The sequence below is a fragment of the Scardinius erythrophthalmus genome, assembly GCF_964197995.2.
Source record: "Scardinius erythrophthalmus genome assembly, chromosome: 20".
Taxonomy (NCBI): Eukaryota; Metazoa; Chordata; class Actinopteri; order Cypriniformes; family Leuciscidae; genus Scardinius; species Scardinius erythrophthalmus.
The window spans coordinates 10,561,220-10,585,001 of record NC_138240.1 but is presented as its reverse complement, the minus strand read 5'-3'; positions in this window follow the sequence as shown (position 1 = coordinate 10,585,001).

The following is a 23,782-nucleotide window of genomic DNA, read 5'->3' as shown; positions in this document are numbered from 1 at the left end:
GTTGTAGTAAACATACCGTTTGCTTGAAAACAACATATTCTGTCATCCTTGCTGCAAGTTTACAAGAGCGATAATATCATTAAATGTGAACTTGTGAAGGGGGGCCCTAAAATATTTTCTTGGGAAAAAGGGGGTCTCAGACAAAAAAAGGTTGGGAACCACTGTCTTATGGGACTGCAATAAATATATAATAAGAATGTATTATTACACTGTAATAAAGGTATAATACCACAATGTGTCATTACACTGTAATAAAGGTATAATTTCACAATGTATTATGGGACTGCAATAAATATATAATAAGAATGTATTATTACACTGTAATAAAGGTATAATAACACAATGTATTATTACATTGTAATAAATGTATAATGACACAATGTATTATTACACTGTAATAAATGTATAATAAGACAATGTGTTATTACACTGTAATAAAGGTATAATTACACAATGTATTATTACATTGTAATAAATGTATAATAACACAATGTATTATTACACTGTAATAAAGGTATAATACCACAATGTATTATTACATTGTAATAAATGTATAATAACACAATGTATTATAACACTGTAATAAAGGTATTATAAGACAATGTATATTACACTGTAATAAAGGTATAATAACACAGTGTATTATTGCACTGTAATAAAGGTATAATACCACAATGTGTTATTACACTGTAATAAAGGTATAATTTCACAATGTATTATGGGACTGCAATAAATATATAATAAGAATGTATTATTACACTGTAATAAAGGTATAATAACACAATGTATTATTACATTGTAATAAATGTATAATAACACAATGTATTATTACACTGTAATAAATGTATAATAAGACAATGTGTTATTACACTGTAATAAAGGTATAATTACACAATGTATTATTACATTGTAATAAATGTATAATAACACAATGTATTATAACACTGTAATAAAGGTATTATAAGACAATGTATATTACACTGTAATAAAGGTATAATAACACAGTGTATTATTGCACTGTAATAAAGGTATATTACCAAAATGTGTTATTACACTGTAATAAAGGTATAATACCACAATGTATTATTACATTGTAATAAATGTATAATAACACAATGTATTATTACACTGTAATAAAGGTATAATACCACAATGTCTTATTACACTGTAATAAAGGTATAATACCACAATGTGTTATTACACTGTAATAAAGGTATAATTTCACAATGTATTATGGGACTGCAATAAATATATAATAAGAATGTATTATTACACTGTAATAAAGGTATAATAACACAATGTATTATTACATTGTAATAAATGTATAATAACACAATGTATTATTACACTGTAATAAATGTATAATAAGACAATGTGTTATTACACTGTAATAAAGGTATAATTACACAATGTATTATTACATTGTAATAAATGTATAATAACACAATGTATTATAACACTGTAATAAAGGTATTATAAGACAATGTATATTACACTGTAATAAAGGTATAATAACACAGTGTATTATTGCACTGTATTAAAGGTATAATACCACAATGTGTTATTACACTGTAATAAAGGTATAATAGCACAGTGTATTATTACACTGTAATAAAGGTATAATAACACAGTGTATTATTACACTATAATAAAAGTATAATTTCACAATGTATTATTTCATTGTAATAAATGTATAATAACACAATGTATTATTACACTGTAATAAAGGTATAATACCACAATGTGTTATTATACTGTAATAAAGGTATAATACCACAATGTGTCATTACACTGTAATAAAGGTATAATTTCACAATGTATTATGGGACTGCAATAAATATATAATAAGAATGTATTATTACACTGTAATAAAGGTTTAATAACACAAAGTATTATTACATTGTAATAAATGTATAATAACACAATGTATTATTACATTGTAATAAATGTATAATAACACAATGTATTATTACACTGTAATAAAGGTATAATACCACAATGTGTTATTACACTGTAATAAAGGTATAATTTCACAATGTCTTATGGGACTGCAATAAATATATAATAAGAATGTATTATTACACTGTAATAAAGGTATAATACCACAATGTGTCATTACACTGTAATAAAGGTATAATTTCACAATGTATTATGGGACTGCAATAAATATATAATAAAAATGTATTATTACACTGTAATAAAGGTTTAATAACACAATGTATTATTACATTGTAATAAATGTATAATAACACAATGTATTATTACATTGTAATAAATGTATAATAACACAATGTATTATTACACTGTAATAAAGGTATAATACCACAATGTGTTATTACACTGTAATAAAGGTATAATAACACAATGTATTATTACATTGTAATAAATGTATAATAACACAATGTATTATTACACTGTAATAAAGGTATAATACCAAAATGTGTTATTACACTGTAATAAAGGTATAATTTCACAATGTATTATGGGACTGCAATAAATATATAATAAGAATGTATTATTACACTGTAATAAAGGTATAATTACACAATGTATTATTACATTGTAATAAATGTATAATGACACAATGTATTATTACACTGTAATAAAGGTATAATACCACAATGTATTATTACATTGTAATAAATGTATAATAACACAATGTATTATTACACTGTAATAAAGGTATAATACCACAATGTGTTATTACACTGTAATAAAGGTATAATACCACAATGTGTTATTACACTGTAATAAAGGTATAATTTCACAATGTATTATGGGACTGCAATAAATATATAATAAGAATGTATTATTACACTGTAATAAAGGTATAATAACACAATGTATTATTACATTGTAATAAATGTATAATAACCAAATGTATTATTACACTGTAATAAATGTATAATAAGACAATGTGTTATTACACTGTAATAAAGGTATAATTACACAATGTATTATTACATTGTAATAAATGTATAATAACACAATGTATTATAACACTGTAATAAAGGTATTATAAGACAATGTATATTACACTGTAATAAAGGTATAATAACACAGTGTATTATTGCACTGTAATAAAGGTATATTACCAAAATGTGTTATTACACTGTAATAAAGGTATAATACCACAATGTATTATTACATTGTAATAAATGTATAATAACACAATGTATTATAAAAATGTAATAAAGGTATAATACCACAATGTGTTATTACACTGTAATAAAGGTATAATACCACAATGTGTTATTACACTGTAATAAAGGTATAATTTCACAATGTATTATGGGACTGCAATAAATATATAATAAGAATGTATTATTACACTGTAATAAAGGTTTAATAACACAATGTATTATTACATTGTAATAAATGTATAATAACACAATGTATTATTACACTGTAATAAAGGTATAATACCACAATGTGTTATTACACTGTAATAAAGGTATAATTTCACAATGTATTATGGGACTGCAATAAATATATAATAAGAATGTATTATTACACTGTAATAAAAGTATAATACCACAATGTATTATTACATTGTAATAAATGTATAATAACACAATGTATTATTACACTGTAATAAAGGTATAATACCACAATGTGTTATTACACTGTAATAAAGGTATAATTTCACAATGTATTATGGGACTGCAATAAATATATAATAAGAATGTATTATTACACTGTAATAAAGGTATATTAACACAATGTATTATTACATTGTAATAAATGTATAATGACACAAGGTATTATTACACTGTAATAAATGTATAAGACAATGTATTATTACACTGTAATAAAGGTATAATTACACAATGTATTATTACATTGTAATAAATGTATAATAACACAATGTATTATTACACTGTAATAAAAGTATAATAACAAAATGTATTATTACACTGTAATAAAGGTATAATACCACAATGTATTATTACATTGTAATAAATGTATAATAACACAATGTATTATTACACTGTAATAAATGTATAATAAGACAATGTGTTATTACACTGTAATAAAGGTATAATTACACAATGTATTATTACATTGTAATAAATGTATAATAACACAATGTATTATAACACTGTAATAAAGGTATTATAAGACAATGTATATTACACTGTAATAAAGGTATAATAACACAGTGTATTATTACACTATAATAAAAGTATAATTTCACAATAATTATGGGACTGCAATAAATATATAATAAGAATGTATTATTACACTGTAATAAAGGTATAATAACACAATGTATGATTACATTGTAATAATTGTATAATAACACAATGTATTATTACACTGTAATAAATGTATAATAAGACAATGTGTTATTACACTGTAATAAAGGTATAATAACACAGTGTATTATTGCACTGTATTAAAGGTATAATAACACAATGTATTATTACACTGTAATAAAGGTATAATACCACAATGTGTTATTACACTGTAATAAAGGTATAATACCACAATGTGTCATTACACTGTAATAAAGGTATAATTTCACAATGTATTATGGGACTGCAATAAATATATAATAAGAATGTATTATTACACTGTAATAAAGGTTTAATAACACAAAGTATTATTACATTGTAATAAATGTATAATAACACAATGTATTATTACATTGTAATAAATGTATAATAACACAATGTATTATTACACTGTAATAAAGGTATAATACCACAATGTGTTATTACACTGTAATAAAGGTATAATTTCACAATGTCTTATGGGACTGCAATAAATATATAATAAGAATGTATTATTACACTGTAATAAAGGTATAATACCACAATGTGTCATTACACTGTAATAAAGGTATAATTTCACAATGTATTATGGGACTGCAATAAATATATAATAAGAATGTATTATTACACTGTAATAAAGGTTTAATAACACAATGTATTATTACATTGTACTAAATGTATAATAACACAATGTATTATTACATTGTAATAAATGTATAATAACACAATGTATTATTACACTGTAATAAAGGTATAATACCACAATGTGTTATTACACTGTAATAAAGGTATAATTTCATAATGTGTTATTACACTGTAATAAAGGTATAATTTCACAATGTATTATGGGACTGCAATAAATATATAATAAGAATGTATTATTACACTGTAATAAAGGTTTAATAACACAATGTATTATTACATTGTAATAAATGTATAATAACACAATGTATTATTACACTGTAATAAAGGTATAATACCAAAATGTGTTATTACACTGTAATAAAGGTATAATTTCACAATGTATTATGGGACTGCAATAAATATATAATAAGAATGTATTATTACACTGTAATAAAGGTATAATAACACAATGTATTATTACATTGTAATAAATGTATAATGACAAAATGTATTATTACACTGTAATAAATGTATAATAAGACAATGTGTTATTACACTGTAATAAAGGTATAATTACACAATGTATTATTACATTGTAATAAATGTATAATAACACAATGTATTATTACACTGTAATAAAGGTATAATACCACAATGTATTATTACATTGTAATAAATGTATAATAACACAATGTATTATAACACTGTAATAAAGGTATTATAAGACAATGTATATTACACTGTAATAAAGGTATAATAACACAGTGTATTATTGCACTGTATTAAAGGTATAATACCACAATGTGTTATTACACTGTAATAAAGGTATAATAACACAGTGTATTATTACACTATAATAAAAGTATAATTTCACAATGTATTATTACATTGTAATAAATGTATAATAACACAATGTATTATTACACTGTAATAAAGGTATAATACCACAATGTGTTATTACACTGTAATAAAGGTATAATACCACAATGTGTCATTACACTGTAATAAAGGTATAATTTCACAATGTATTATGGGACTGCAATAAATATATAATAAGAATGTATTACACTGTAATAAAGGTTTAATAACACAAAGTATTATTACATTGTAATAAATGTATAATAACACAATGTATTATTACATTGTAATAAATGTATAATAACACAATGTATTATTACACTGTAATAAAGGTATAATACCACAATGTGTTATTACACTGTAATAAAGGTATAATTTCACAATGTCTTATGGGACTGCAATAAATATATAATAAGAATGTATTATTACACTGTAATAAAGGTATAATACCACAATGTGTCATTACACTGTAATAAAGGTATAATTTCACAATGTATTATGGGACTGCAATAAATATGTAATAAGAATGTATTATTACACTGTAATAAAGGTTTAATAACACAATGTATTATTACATTGTAATAAATGTATAATAACACAATGTATTATTACATTGTAATAAATGTATAATAACACAATGTATTATTACACTGTAATAAAGGTATAATACCACAATGTGTTATTACACTGTAATAAAGGTATAATTTCACAATGTATTATGGGACTGCAATAAATATATAATAAGAATGTATTATTACACTGTAATAAAGGTATAATAACACAATGTATTATTACATTGTAATAAATGTATAATGACAAAATGTATTATTACACTGTAATAAATGTATAATAAGACAATGTGTTATTACACTGTAATAAAGGTATAATTACACAATGTATTATTACATTGTAATAAATGTATAATAACACAATGTATTATTACACTGTAATAAAGGTATAATACCACAATGTATTATTACATTGTAATAAATGTATAATAACAAAATGTATTATAACACTGTAATAAAGGTATTATAAGACAATGTATATTACACTGTAATAAAGGTATAATAACACAGTGTATTATTGCACTGTATTAAAAGTATAATACCACAATGTGTTATTACACTGTAATAAAGGTATAATAACACAGTGTATTATTACACTATAATAAAAGTATAATTTCACAATGTATTATTACATTGTAATAAATGTATAATAACACAATGTATTATTACACTGTAATAAAGGTATAATACCACAATGTGTTATTACACTGTAATAAAGGTATAATACCACAATGTGTCATTACACTGTAATAAAGGTATAATTTCACAATGTATTATGGGACTGCAATAAATATATAATAAGAATGTATTGTTACACTGTAATAAAGGTTTAATAACACAAAGTATTATTACATTGTAATAAATGTATAATAACACAATGTATTATTACATTGTAATAAATGTATAATAACACAATGTATTATTACACTGTAATAAAGGTATAATACCACAATGTGTTATTACACTGTAATAAAGGTATAATTTCACAATGTCTTATGGGACTGCAATAAATATATAATAAGAATGTATTATTACACTGTAATAAAGGTATAATACCACAATGTGTCATTACACTGTAATAAAGGTATAATTTCACAATGTATTATGGGACTGCAATAAATATATAATAAGAATGTATTATTACACTGTAATAAAGGTATAATAACACAATGTATTATTACATTGTAATAAATGTATAATGACACAATGTATTATTACACTGTAATAAATGTATAATAAGACAATGTGTTATTACACTGTAATAAAGGTATAATTACACAATGTATTATTACATTGTAATAAATGTATAATAACACAATGTATTATTACACTGTAATAAAGGTATAATACCACAATGTATTATTACATTGTAATAAATGTATAATAACACAATGTATTATAACACTGTAATAAAGGTATTATAAGACAATGTATATTACACTGTAATAAAGGTATAATAACACAGTGTATTATTGCACTGTAATAAAGGTATAATACCACAATGTGTTATTACACTGTAATAAAGGTATAATTTCACAATGTATTATGGGACTGCAATAAATATATAATAAGAATGTATTATTACACTGTAATAAAGGTATAATAACACAATGTATTATTACATTGTAATAAATGTATAATAACACAATGTATTATTACACTGTAATAAATGTATAATAAGACAATGTGTTATTACACTGTAATAAAGGTATAATTACACAATGTATTATTACATTGTAATAAATGTATAATAACACAATGTATTATAACACTGTAATAAAGGTATTATAAGACAATGTATATTACACTGTAATAAAGGTATAATAACACAGTGTATTATTGCACTGTAATAAAGGTATATTACCAAAATGTGTTATTACACTGTAATAAAGGTATAATACCACAATGTATTATTACATTGTAATAAATGTATAATAACACAATGTATTATTACACTGTAATAAAGGTATAATACCACAATGTCTTATTACACTGTAATAAAGGTATAATACCACAATGTGTTATTACACTGTAATAAAGGTATAATTTCACAATGTATTATGGGACTGCAATAAATATATAATAAGAATGTATTATTACACTGTAATAAAGGTATAATAACACAATGTATTATTACATTGTAATAAATGTATAATAACACAATGTATTATTACACTGTAATAAATGTATAATAAGACAATGTGTTATTACACTGTAATAAAGGTATAATTACACAATGTATTATTACATTGTAATAAATGTATAATAACACAATGTATTATAACACTGTAATAAAGGTATTATAAGACAATGTATATTACACTGTAATAAAGGTATAATAACACAGTGTATTATTGCACTGTATTAAAGGTATAATACCACAATGTGTTATTACACTGTAATAAAGGTATAATAGCACAGTGTATTATTACACTGTAATAAAGGTATAATAACACAGTGTATTATTACACTATAATAAAAGTATAATTTCACAATGTATTATTTCATTGTAATAAATGTATAATAACACAATGTATTATTACACTGTAATAAAGGTATAATACCACAATGTGTTATTATACTGTAATAAAGGTATAATACCACAATGTGTCATTACACTGTAATAAAGGTATAATTTCACAATGTATTATGGGACTGCAATAAATATATAATAAGAATGTATTATTACACTGTAATAAAGGTTTAATAACACAAAGTATTATTACATTGTAATAAATGTATAATAACACAATGTATTATTACATTGTAATAAATGTATAATAACACAATGTATTATTACACTGTAATAAAGGTATAATACCACAATGTGTTATTACACTGTAATAAAGGTATAATTTCACAATGTCTTATGGGACTGCAATAAATATATAATAAGAATGTATTATTACACTGTAATAAAGGTATAATACCACAATGTGTCATTACACTGTAATAAAGGTATAATTTCACAATGTATTATGGGACTGCAATAAATATATAATAAAAATGTATTATTACACTGTAATAAAGGTTTAATAACACAATGTATTATTACATTGTAATAAATGTATAATAACACAATGTATTATTACATTGTAATAAATGTATAATAACACAATGTATTATTACACTGTAATAAAGGTATAATACCACAATGTGTTATTACACTGTAATAAAGGTATAATAACACAATGTATTATTACATTGTAATAAATGTATAATAACACAATGTATTATTACACTGTAATAAAGGTATAATACCAAAATGTGTTATTACACTGTAATAAAGGTATAATTTCACAATGTATTATGGGACTGCAATAAATATATAATAAGAATGTATTATTACACTGTAATAAAGGTATAATTACACAATGTATTATTACATTGTAATAAATGTATAATGACACAATGTATTATTACACTGTAATAAAGGTATAATACCACAATGTATTATTACATTGTAATAAATGTATAATAACACAATGTATTATTACACTGTAATAAAGGTATAATACCACAATGTGTTATTACACTGTAATAAAGGTATAATACCACAATGTGTTATTACACTGTAATAAAGGTATAATTTCACAATGTATTATGGGACTGCAATAAATATATAATAAGAATGTATTATTACACTGTAATAAAGGTATAATAACACAATGTATTATTACATTGTAATAAATGTATAATAACCAAATGTATTATTACACTGTAATAAATGTATAATAAGACAATGTGTTATTACACTGTAATAAAGGTATAATTACACAATGTATTATTACATTGTAATAAATGTATAATAACACAATGTATTATAACACTGTAATAAAGGTATTATAAGACAATGTATATTACACTGTAATAAAGGTATAATAACACAGTGTATTATTGCACTGTAATAAAGGTATATTACCAAAATGTGTTATTACACTGTAATAAAGGTATAATACCACAATGTATTATTACATTGTAATAAATGTATAATAACACAATGTATTATAAAAATGTAATAAAGGTATAATACCACAATGTGTTATTACACTGTAATAAAGGTATAATACCACAATGTGTTATTACACTGTAATAAAGGTATAATTTCACAATGTATTATGGGACTGCAATAAATATATAATAAGAATGTATTATTACACTGTAATAAAGGTTTAATAACACAATGTATTATTACATTGTAATAAATGTATAATAACACAATGTATTATTACACTGTAATAAAGGTATAATACCACAATGTGTTATTACACTGTAATAAAGGTATAATTTCACAATGTATTATGGGACTGCAATAAATATATAATAAGAATGTATTATTACACTGTAATAAAAGTATAATACCACAATGTATTATTACATTGTAATAAATGTATAATAACACAATGTATTATTACACTGTAATAAAGGTATAATACCACAATGTGTTATTACACTGTAATAAAGGTATAATTTCACAATGTATTATGGGACTGCAATAAATATATAATAAGAATGTATTATTACACTGTAATAAAGGTATATTAACACAATGTATTATTACATTGTAATAAATGTATAATGACACAAGGTATTATTACACTGTAATAAATGTATAAGACAATGTATTATTACACTGTAATAAAGGTATAATTACACAATGTATTATTACATTGTAATAAATGTATAATAACACAATGTATTATTACACTGTAATAAAAGTATAATAACAAAATGTATTATTACACTGTAATAAAGGTATAATACCACAATGTATTATTACATTGTAATAAATGTATAATAACACAATGTATTATTACACTGTAATAAAGGTATAATACCACAATGTCTTATTACACTGTAATAAAGGTATAATACCACAATGTGTTATTACACTGTAATAAAGGTATAATTTCACAATGTACTATGGGACTGCAATAAATATATAATAAGAATGTATTATTACACTGTAATAAAGGTATAATAACACAATGTATTATTACATTGTAATAAATGTATAATAACACAATGTATTATTACACTGTAATAAATGTATAATAAGACAATGTGTTATTACACTGTAATAAAGGTATAATTACACAATGTATTATTACATTGTAATAAATGTATAATAACACAATGTATTATAACACTGTAATAAAGGTATTATAAGACAATGTATATTACACTGTAATAAAGGTATAATAACACAGTGTATTATTACACTATAATAAAAGTATAATTTCACAATAATTATGGGACTGCAATAAATATATAATAAGAATGTATTATTACACTGTAATAAAGGTATAATAACACAATGTATGATTACATTGTAATAATTGTATAATAACACAATGTATTATTACACTGTAATAAATGTATAATAAGACAATGTGTTATTACACTGTAATAAAGGTATAATAACACAGTGTATTATTGCACTGTATTAAAGGTATAATAACACAATGTATTATTACACTGTAATAAAGGTATAATACCACAATGTGTTATTACACTGTAATAAAGGTATAATACCACAATGTGTCATTACACTGTAATAAAGGTATAATTTCACAATGTATTATGGGACTGCAATAAATATATAATAAGAATGTATTATTACACTGTAATAAAGGTTTAATAACACAAAGTATTATTACATTGTAATAAATGTATAATAACACAATGTATTATTACATTGTAATAAATGTATAATAACACAATGTATTATTACACTGTAATAAAGGTATAATACCACAATGTGTTATTACACTGTAATAAAGGTATAATTTCACAATGTCTTATGGGACTGCAATAAATATATAATAAGAATGTATTATTACACTGTAATAAAGGTATAATACCACAATGTGTCATTACACTGTAATAAAGGTATAATTTCACAATGTATTATGGGACTGCAATAAATATATAATAAGAATGTATTATTACACTGTAATAAAGGTTTAATAACACAATGTATTATTACATTGTACTAAATGTATAATAACACAATGTATTATTACATTGTAATAAATGTATAATAACACAATGTATTATTACACTGTAATAAAGGTATAATACCACAATGTGTTATTACACTGTAATAAAGGTATAATTTCATAATGTGTTATTACACTGTAATAAAGGTATAATTTCACAATGTATTATGGGACTGCAATAAATATATAATAAGAATGTATTATTACACTGTAATAAAGGTTTAATAACACAATGTATTATTACATTGTAATAAATGTATAATAACACAATGTATTATTACACTGTAATAAAGGTATAATACCAAAATGTGTTATTACACTGTAATAAAGGTATAATTTCACAATGTATTATGGGACTGCAATAAATATATAATAAGAATGTATTATTACACTGTAATAAAGGTATAATAACACAATGTATTATTACATTGTAATAAATGTATAATGACAAAATGTATTATTACACTGTAATAAATGTATAATAAGACAATGTGTTATTACACTGTAATAAAGGTATAATTACACAATGTATTATTACATTGTAATAAATGTATAATAACACAATGTATTATTACACTGTAATAAAGGTATAATACCACAATGTATTATTACATTGTAATAAATGTATAATAACACAATGTATTATAACACTGTAATAAAGGTATTATAAGACAATGTATATTACACTGTAATAAAGGTATAATAACACAGTGTATTATTGCACTGTATTAAAGGTATAATACCACAATGTGTTATTACACTGTAATAAAGGTATAATAACACAGTGTATTATTACACTATAATAAAAGTATAATTTCACAATGTATTATTACATTGTAATAAATGTATAATAACACAATGTATTATTACACTGTAATAAAGGTATAATACCACAATGTGTTATTACACTGTAATAAAGGTATAATACCACAATGTGTCATTACACTGTAATAAAGGTATAATTTCACACTGTATTATGGGACTGCAATAAATATATAATAAGAATGTATTACACTGTAATAAAGGTTTAATAACACAAAGTATTATTACATTGTAATAAATGTATAATAACACAATGTATTATTACATTGTAATAAATGTATAATAACACAATGTATTATTACACTGTAATAAAGGTATAATACCACAATGTGTTATTACACTGTAATAAAGGTATAATTTCACAATGTCTTATGGGACTGCAATAAATATATAATAAGAATGTATTATTACACTGTAATAAAGGTATAATACCACAATGTGTCATTACACTGTAATAAAGGTATAATTTCACAATGTATTATGGGACTGCAATAAATATATAATAAGAATGTATTATTACACTGTAATAAAGGTTTAATAACACAATGTATTATTACATTGTAATAAATGTATAATAACACAATGTATTATTACATTGTAATAAATGTATAATAACACAATGTATTATTACACTGTAATAAAGGTATAATACCACAATGTGTTATTACACTGTAATAAAGGTATAATTTCACAATGTATTATGGGACTGCAATAAATATATAATAAGAATGTATTATTACACTGTAATAAAGGTTTAATAACACAATGTATTATTACATTGTAATAAATGTATAATAACACAATGTATTATTACACTGTAATAAAGGTATAATACCAAAATGTGTTATTACACTGTAATAAAGGTATAATTTCACAATGTATTATGGGACTGCAATAAATATATAATAAGAATGTATTATTACACTGTAATAAAGGTATAATAACACAATGTATTATTACATTGTAATAAATGTATAATGACACAATGTATTATTACACTGTAATAAATGTATAATAAGACAATGTGTTATTACACTGTAATAAAGGTATAATTACACAATGTATTATTACATTGTAATAAATGTATAATAACACAATGTATTATTACACTGTAATAAAGGTATAATACCACAATGTATTATTACATTGTAATAAATGTATAATAACACAATGTATTATAACACTGTAATAAAGGTATTATAAGACAATGTATATTACACTGTAATAAAGGTATAATACCACAATGTGTTATTACACTGTAATAAAGGTATAATTTCACAATGTATTATGGGACTGCAATAAATATATAATAAGAATGTATTATTACACTGTAATAAAGGTATAATAACACAATGTATTATTACATTGTAATAAATGTATAATAACACAATGTATTATTACACTGTAATAAATGTATAATAAGACAATGTGTTATTACACTGTAATAAAGGTATAATTACACAATGTATTATTACATTGTAATAAATGTATAATAACACAATGTATTATAACACTGTAATAAAGGTATTATAAGACAATGTATATTACACTGTAATAAAGGTATAATAACACAGTGTATTATTGCACTGTAATAAAGGTATATTACCAAAATGTGTTATTACACTGTAATAAAGGTATAATACCACAATGTATTATTACATTGTAATAAATGTATAATAACACAATGTATTATAAAAATGTAATAAAGGTATAATACCACAATGTGTTATTACACTGTAATAAAGGTATAATACCACAATGTGTTATTACACTGTAATAAAGGTATAATTTCACAATGTATTATGGGACTGCAATAAATATATAATAAGAATGTATTATTACACTGTAATAAAGGTTTAATAACACAATGTATTATTACATTGTAATAAATGTATAATAACACAATGTATTATTACACTGTAATAAAGGTATAATACCACAATGTGTTATTACACTGTAATAAAGGTATAATTTCACAATGTATTATGGGACTGCAATAAATATATAATAAGAATGTATTATTACACTGTAATAAAAGTATAATACCACAATGTATTATTACATTGTAATAAATGTATAATAACACAATGTATTATTACACTGTAATAAAGGTATAATACCACAATGTGTTATTACACTGTAATAAAGGTATAATTTCACAATGTATTATGGGACTGCAATAAATATATAATAAGAATGTATTATTACACTGTAATAAAGGTATATTAACACAATGTATTATTACATTGTAATAAATGTATAATGACACAAGGTATTATTACACTGTAATAAATGTATAAGACAATGTATTATTACACTGTAATAAAGGTATAATTACACAATGTATTATTACATTGTAATAAATGTATAATAACACAATGTATTATTACACTGTAATAAAAGTATAATAACAAAATGTATTATTACACTGTAATAAAGGTATAATACCACAATGTATTATTACATTGTAATAAATGTATAATAACACAATGTATTATTACACTGTAATAAAGGTATAATACCACAATGTCTTATTACACTGTAATAAAGGTATAATACCACAATGTGTTATTACACTGTAATAAAGGTATAATTTCACAATGTCTTATGGGACTGCAATAAATATATAATAAGAATGTATTATTACACTGTAATAAAGGTATAATACCACAATGTGTCATTACACTGTAATAAAGGTATAATTTCACAATGTATTATGGGACTGCAATAAATATATAATAAGAATGTATTATTACACTGTAATAAAGGTTTAATAACACAATGTATTATTACATTGTACTAAATGTATAATAACACAATGTATTATTACACTGTAATAAAGGTATAATACCACAATGTGTTATTACACTGTAATAAAGGTATAATTTCACAATGTCTTATGGGACTGCAATAAATATATAATAAGAATGTATTATTACACTGTAATAAAGGTTTAATAACACAATGTATTATTACATTGTACTAAATGTATAATAACACAATGTATTATTACATTGTAATAAATGTATAATAACACAATGTATTATTACACTGTAATAAAGGTATAATACCACAATGTGTTATTACACTGTAATAAAGGTATAATTTCATAATGTGTTATTACACTGTAATAAAGGTATAATTTCACAATGTATTATGGGACTGCAATAAATATATAATAAGAATGTATTATTACACTGTAATAAAGGTTTAATAACACAATGTATTATTACATTGTAATAAATGTATAATAACACAATGTATTATTACACTGTAATAAAGGTATAATACCAAAATGTGTTATTACACTGTAATAAAGGTATAATTTCACAATGTATTATGGGACTGCAATAAATATATAATAAGAATGTATTATTACACTGTAATAAAGGTATAATAACACAATGTATTATTACATTGTAATAAATGTATAATGACAAAATGTATTATTACACTTTAATAAATGTATAATAAGACAATGTGTTATTACACTGTAATAAAGGTATAATTACACAATGTATTATTACATTGTAATAAATGTATAATAACACAATGTATTATTACACTGTAATAAAGGTATAATACCACAATGTATTATTACATTGTAATAAATGTATAATAACACAATGTATTATAACACTGTAATAAAGGTATTATAAGACAATGTATATTACACTGTAATAAAGGTATAATAACACAGTGTATTATTGCACTGTATTAAAGGTATAATACCACAATGTGTTATTACACTGTAATAAAGGTATAATAACACAGTGTATTATTACACTATAATAAAAGTATAATTTCACAATGTATTATTACATTGTAATAAATGTATAATAACACAATGTATTATTACACTGTAATAAAGGTATAATACCACAATGTGTTATTACACTGTAATAAAGGTATAATACCACAATGTGTCATTACACTGTAATAAAGGTATAATTTCACAATGTATTATGGGACTGCAATAAATATATAATAAGAATGTATTGTTACACTGTAATAAAGGTTTAATAACACAAAGTATTATTACATTGTAATAAATGTATAATAACACAATGTATTATTACATTGTAATAAATGTATAATAACACAATGTATTATTACACTGTAATAAAGGTATAATACCACAATGTGTTATTACACTGTAATAAAGGTATAATTTCACAATGTCTTATGGGACTGCAATAAATATATAATAAGAATGTATTATTACACTGTAATAAAGGTATAATACCACAATGTGTCATTACACTGTAATAAAGGTATAATTTTACAATGTATTATGGGACTGCAATAAATATATAATAAGAATGTATTATTACACTGTAATAAAGGTATAATAACACAATGTATTATTACATTGTAATAAATGTATAATGACACAATGTATTATTACACTGTAATAAATGTATAATAAGACAATGTGTTATTACACTGTAATAAAGGTATAATTACACAATGTATTATTACATTGTAATAAATGTATAATAACACAATGTATTATTACACTGTAATAAAGGTATAATACCACAATGTATTATTACATTGTAATAAATGTATAATAACACAATGTATTATAACACTGTAATAAAGGTATTATAAGACAATGTATATTACACTGTAATAAAGGTATAATAACACAGTGTATTATTGCACTGTAATAAAGGTATAATACCACAATGTGTTATTACACTGTAATAAAGGTATAATTTCACAATGTATTATGGGACTGCAATAAATATATAATAAGAATGTATTATTACACTGTAATAAAGGTATAATAACACAATGTATTATTACATTGTAATAAATGTATAATAACACAATGAATTATTACACTGTAATAAATGTATAATAAGACAATGTGTTATTACACTGTAATAAAGGTATAATTACACAATGTATTATTACATTGTAATAAATGTATAATAACACAATGTATTATAACACTGTAATAAAGGTATTATAAGACAATGTATATTACACTGTAATAAAGGTATAATAACACAGTGTATTATTGCACTGTAATAAAGGTATATTACCAAAATGTGTTATTACACTGTAATAAAGGTATAATACCACAATGTATTATTACATTGTAATAAATGTATAATAACACAATGTATTATAAAAATGTAATAAAGGTATAATACCACAATGTGTTATTACACTGTAATAAAGGTATAATACCACAATGTGTTATTACACTGTAATAAAGGTATAATTTCACAATGTATTATGGGACTGCAATAAATATATAATAAGAATGTATTATTACACTGTAATAAAGGTTTAATAACACAATGTATTATTACATTGTAATAAATGTATAATAACACAATGTATTATTACACTGTAATAAAGGTATAATACCACAATGTGTTATTACACTGTAATAAAGGTATAATTTCACAATGTATTATGGGACTGCAATAAATATATAATAAGAATGTATTATTACACTGTAATAAAAGTATAATACCACAATGTATTATTACATTGTAATAAATGTATAATAACACAATGTATTATTACACTGTAATAAAGGTATAATACCACAATGTGTTATTACACTGTAATAAAGGTATAATTTCACAATGTATTATGGGACTGCAATAAATATATAATAAGAATGTATTATTACACTGTAATAAAGGTATATTAACACAATGTATTATTACATTGTAATAAATGTATAATGACACAAGGTATTATTACACTGTAATAAATGTATAAGACAATGTATTATTACACTGTAATAAAGGTATAATTACACAATGTATTATTACATTGTAATAAATGTATAATAACACAATGTATTATTACACTGTAATAAAAGTATAATAACAAAATGTATTATTACACTGTAATAAAGGTATAATACCACAATGTATTATTACATTGTAATAAATGTATAATAACACAATGTATTATTACACTGTAATAAAGGTATAATACCACAATGTCTTATTACACTGTAATAAAGGTATAATACCACAATGTGTTATTACACTGTAATAAAGGTATAATTTCACAATGTCTTATGGGACTGCAATAAATATATAATAAGAATGTATTATTACACTGTAATAAAGGTATAATACCACAATGTGTCATTACACTGTAATAAAGGTATAATTTCACAATGTATTATGGGACTGCAATAAATATATAATAAGAATGTATTATTACACTGTAATAAAGGTTTAATAACACAATGTATTATTACATTGTACTAAATGTATAATAACACAATGTATTATTACACTGTAATAAAGGTATAATACCACAATGTGTTATTACACTGTAATAAAGGTATAATTTCACAATGTCTTATGGGACTGCAATAAATATATAATAAGAATGTATTATTACACTGTAATAAAGGTTTAATAACACAATGTATTATTACATTGTACTAAATGTATAATAACACAATGTATTATTACATTGTAATAAATGTATAATAACACAATGTATTATTACACTGTAATAAAGGTATAATACCACAATGTGTTATTACACTGTAATAAAGGTATAATTTCATAATGTGTTATTACACTGTAATAAAGGTATAATTTCACAATGTATTATGGGACTGCAATAAATATATAATAAGAATGTATTATTACACTGTAATAAAGGTTTAATAACACAATGTATTATTACATTGTAATAAATGTATAATAACACAATGTATTATTACACTGTAATAAAGGTATAATACCAAAATGTGTTATTACACTGTAATAAAGGTATAATTTCACAATGTATTATGGGACTGCAATAAATATATAATAAGAATGTATTATTACACTGTAATAAAGGTATAATAACACAATGTATTATTACATTGTAATAAATGTATAATGACAAAATGTATTATTACACTTTAATAAATGTATAATAAGACAATGTGTTATTACACTGTAATAAAGGTATAATTACACAATGTATTATTACATTGTAATAAATGTATAATAACACAATGTATTATTACACTGTAATAAAGGTATAATACCACAATGTATTATTACATTGTAATAAATGTATAATAACACAATGTATTATAACACTGTAATAAAGGTATTATAAGACAATGTATATTACACTGTAATAAAGGTATAATAACACAGTGTATTATTGCACTGTATTAAAGGTATAATACCACAATGTGTTATTACACTGTAATAAAGGTATAATAACACAGTGTATTATTACACTATAATAAAAGTATAATTTCACAATGTATTATTACATTGTAATAAATGTATAATAACACAATGTATTATTACACTGTAATAAAGGTATAATACCACAATGTGTTATTACACTGTAATAAAGGTATAATACCACAATGTGTCATTACACTGTAATAAAGGTATAATTTCACAATGTATTATGGGACTGCAATAAATATATAATAAGAATGTATTGTTACACTGTAATAAAGGTTTAATAACACAAAGTATTATTACATTGTAATAAATGTATAATAACACAATGTATTATTACATTGTAATAAATGTATAATAACACAATGTATTATTACACTGTAATAAAGGTATAATACCACAATGTGTTATTACACTGTAATAAAGGTATAATTTCACAATGTCTTATGGGACTGCAATAAATATATAAGAAGAATGTATTATTACACTGTAATAAAGGTATAATACCACAATGTGTCATTACACTGTAATAAAGGTATAATTTCACAATGTATTATGGGACTGCAATAAATATATAATAAGAATGTATTATTACACTGTAATAAAGGTATAATAACACAATGTATTATTACATTGTAATAAATGTATAATGACACAATGTATTATTACACTGTAATAAATGTATAATAAGACAATGTGTTATTACACTGTAATAAAGGTATAATTACACAATGTATTATTACATTGTAATAAATGTATAATAACACAATGTATTATTACACTGTAATAAAGGTATAATACCACAATGTATTATTACATTGTAATAAATGTATAATAACACAATGTATTATAACACTGTAATAAAGGTATTATAAGACAATGTATATTACACTGTAATAAAGGTATAATAACACAGTGTATTATTGCACTGTAATAAAGGTATAATACCACAATGTGTTATTACACTGTAATAAAGGTATAATTTCACAATGTATTATGGGACTGCAATAAATATATAATAAGAATGTATTATTACACTGTAATAAAGGTATAATAACACAATGTATTATTACATTGTAATAAATGTATAATAACACAATGTATTATTACACTGTAATAAATGTATAATAAGACAATGTGTTATTACACTGTAATAAAGGTATAATTACACAATGTATTATTACATTGTAATAAATGTATAATAACACAATGTATTATAACACTGTAATAAAGGTATTATAAGACAATGTATATTACACTGTAATAAAGGTATAATAACACAGTGTATTATTGCACTGTAATAAAGGTATATTACCAAAATGTGTTATTACACTGTAATAAAGGTATAATAGCACAGTGTATTATTACACTGTAATAAAGGTATAATACCACAATGTATTATTACATTGTAATAAATGTATAATAACACAATGTATTATAAAAATGTAATAAAGGTATAATACCACAATGTGTTATTACACTGTAATAAAGGTATAATACCACAATGTGTTATTACACTGTAATAAAGGTATAATTTCACAATGTATTATGGGACTGCAATAAATATATAATAAGAATGTATTATTACAATGTAATAAAGGTTTAATAACACAATGTATTATTACATTGTAATAAATGTATAATAACACAATGTATTATTACATTGTAATATATGTATAATAACACAATGTATTATCACACTGTAATAAAGGTATAATACCACAATGTGTTATTACACTGTAATAAAGGTATAATTTCACAATGTATTATGGGACTGCAATAAATATATAATAAGAATGTATTATTACACTGTAATAAAGGTATAATAACACAATGTATTATTACATTGTAATAAATGTATAATGACACAATGTATTATTACACTGTAATAAATGTATAATAAGACAATGTGTTATTACACTGTAATAAAGGTATAATTACACAATGTATTATTACATTGTAATAAATGTATAATAACACAATGTATTATTACACTGTAATAAAGGTATAATACCACAATGTATTATTACATTGTAATAAATGTATAATAACACAATGTATTATAACACTGTAATAAAGGTATTATAAGACAATGTATATTACACTGTAATAAAGGTATAATAACACAGTGTATTATTGCACTGTAATAAAGGTATAATACCACAATGTGTTATTACACTGTAATAAAGGTATAATTTCACAATGTATTATGGGACTGCAATAAATATATAATAAGAATGTATTATTACACTGTAATAAAGGTATAATAACACAATGTATTATTACATTGTAATAAATGTATAATAACACAATGTATTATTACACTGTAATAAATGTATAATAAGACAATGTGTTATTACACTGTAATAAAGGTATAATTACACAATGTATTATTACATTGTAATAAATGTATAATAACACAATGTATTATAACACTGTAATAAAGGTATTATAAGACAATGTATATTACACTGTAATAAAGGTATAATAACACAGTGTATTATTGCACTGTAATAAAGGTATATTACCAAAATGTGTTATTACACTGTAATAAAGGTATAATACCACAATGTATTATTACATTGTAATAAATGTATAATAACACAATGTATTATAAAAATGTAATAAAGGTATAATACCACAATGTGTTATTACACTGTAATAAAGGTATAATACCACAATGTGTTATTACACTGTAATAAAGGTATAATTTCACAATGTATTATGGGACTGCAATAAATATATAATAAGAATGTATTATTACACTGTAATAAAGGTTTAATAACACAATGTATTATTACATTGTAATAAATGTATAATAACACAATGTATTATTACACTGTAATAAAGGTATAATACCACAATGTGTTATTACACTGTAATAAAGGTATAATTTCACAATGTATTATGGGACTGCAATAAATATATAATAAGAATGTATTATTACACTGTAATAAAAGTATAATACCACAATGTATTATTACATTGTAATAAATGTATAATAACACAATGTATTATTACACTGTAATAAAGGTATAATACCACAATGTGTTATTACACTGTAATAAAGGTATAATTTCACAATGTATTATGGGACTGCAATAAATATATAATAAGAATGTATTATTACACTGTAATAAAGGTATATTAACACAATGTATTATTACATTGTAATAAATGTATAATGACACAAGGTATTATTACACTGTAATAAATGTATAAGACAATGTATTATTACACTGTAATAAAGGTATAATTACACAATGTATTATTACATTGTAATAAATGTATAATAACACAATGTATTATTACACTGTAATAAAAGTATAATAACAAAATGTATTATTACACTGTAATAAAGGTATAATACCACAATGTATTATTACATTGTAATAAATGTATAATAACACAATGTATTATTACACTGTAATAAAGGTATAATA